Below are 1,834 nucleotides of genomic sequence, written 5' to 3' on the forward strand. Positions count from 1 at the left end.
GAAGCTGAGCTAAGGGAGCCCATCCCAGTTTCCCCCACATGTGTGAATTCTGTGCGTGTGAACCCTGTGCAGCTCCCAGCGGCTAGCTCGCTTAATTACCCCCCCTTAAACAAGGTTAGCAGAGCAAGCACTCCGTTAACACCGTTTTAGCAATTGTGAACCAGCACCGTGCAGCTCCGTGTCGTGGTGACTTGTGAGTAGACCCCTGACCGGGCAGCTACAGCAAGCCTCTTGGCCTTGGAGGTCTCCCCAGAATGCCCCGCACACTTGCACTCCGTGACGGAGCCAGTAGTCGTATGGGTGGCTGATCTGGCCACCCAGGACTAGCCAGAGGATCGTCTGTGGGGAGAGCAGGCTTGACCCCGCAGAACCCCTTAAGGCTCCACACACTGATTGTGTGTAGAACCTCTTCATATTTTGCCTAGAAACATATTGGCAGCTAGTGCAACTTTTTAAGAACAGGCATAATATGGTGGTTGCTGCAGGTTGCCCCAGAGACCAGTCTGGCTGCCACATTTTGAACTAACTGAAGTTTCCAGCCAATTGCACGTACAAAGGCAGCCCTATGTAGAGTGCATTGCAGTTGTCAAGCCCAGAGCTTAACAGATGGTGCATCAGTGTTTTATGGCTGTTATGAAAGTTAGCACTGCCTTTTGTCAAGAGGACATAATGGAGAACCTTTGTTAAGCTCTGACTGATCTGCAGTTTTTAATCTGCAAGATGTTACTACGGTATTTTAACATTTTTGGGTTGCAATGACTAATTCAAAGTCAGTAATAATTCATAGAGAGTTAGATGTCAATGTGGCTTCCAACCAATCTTAGGGTGGAACTGAACATTGAATGCAAACTCATGTAACACATTTCCAAAAGGTGCTTTTAAGCTCATTCACATGACTGGGCAGGTGGCACGTGGGTGGGGTGGGGGTAGGCAAAGTCCAACTTACCTTCCCCCCAGACCATCAAAGAAGTGCTGCTGGGAGTGCAACCCACGCTCCCAAACAATCTGCACTGCTCCAAACAGTGTGGATCTCCAGAGGCCAGGACGATGTATCTCTCGTGTAATCGATGATGTAATCCCAGCACTTGTGCCCTTAACCTCGGCTAAAAGAAAAAAGAAAGATTGTACCATTAGTCGGTGTCAACTCCTGGTGACCACAGCGCCATGTGGTTTTCTTGGTAGAATACAGGAGGGGTTTATCATTGCCTTCTCCTGTACAGGTGCCTTTCAGCACCTTCTGATATCGCTGCTGCCTGCTATAGGAGTTTCCCATATTCTGGGAAACACACCAGCGGGGATTCAAACTAACAGCCTCCTGTTCTCTAGGCAGGTTGCTTCCCCGCTGTGCCATTAGGTGGCCCTTTAACCTGGGTTGAAGGCCGGGCTTAAAAGTAGGGTTAGGTGGGTGGGCAGTGCCGGGATCTGTGTAGATCCTGGCGCTGCACACGAACAGCCTTAGCTCATAATAGCAGTTAGTACAATGAGAGAACATGTCGGAAACTCACAATCTTTAAAACACACCAGGTTCCTCCTCTTAACTTTTATTTTTGGATTTGGTATTGATATCTGTTTCCGGCCTCCCCCGCCCCCCCCCACCCCCAATCACTAGTTTGCAGTAATTTTCTGTTTGCAGTTGCTGTCTTTTGACCACCACAATTATCGGGCTTCACAATGGCCCAAATCTAAATAAAGGCTAGGGCAGCTATGGGCCAGCCTGGCCTGGGTTAGGCTGCTCCTGAGAACAGCCTTATTCTTAGGCTCCCATAGTTGAGTCAGGTTGCTAAGGTAACTGTGCCTTGTCTTCCATTGTGACACCTCCTCCTGCTGGCTTGCC

General features: G+C 49.3%; 1 protein-coding gene across 1 annotated transcript in view; it reads right to left on the reverse strand.

Moving 5' to 3' along the window:
- PGAP4 (post-GPI attachment to proteins GalNAc transferase 4) overlaps window positions 1-1,742 on the reverse strand; it is a 48,452-nt gene extending 46,710 nt beyond the window's left edge. Inside the window, exons 1-2 of the mRNA XM_053303079.1 lie at window positions 1,506-1,742; window positions 947-1,103 (exon numbers count right to left, since the gene is read on the reverse strand). The gene's annotated coding sequence lies outside the window, so the exon portion shown is untranslated. The remainder of the gene's footprint in view (window positions 1-946; window positions 1,104-1,505) is intronic.
- Window positions 1,743-1,834: the final 92 nt, after the last annotated feature.

This window comes from Hemicordylus capensis, chromosome 2, assembly GCF_027244095.1.
Source record: "Hemicordylus capensis ecotype Gifberg chromosome 2, rHemCap1.1.pri, whole genome shotgun sequence".
Classification (NCBI taxonomy): Eukaryota; Metazoa; Chordata; class Lepidosauria; order Squamata; family Cordylidae; genus Hemicordylus; species Hemicordylus capensis.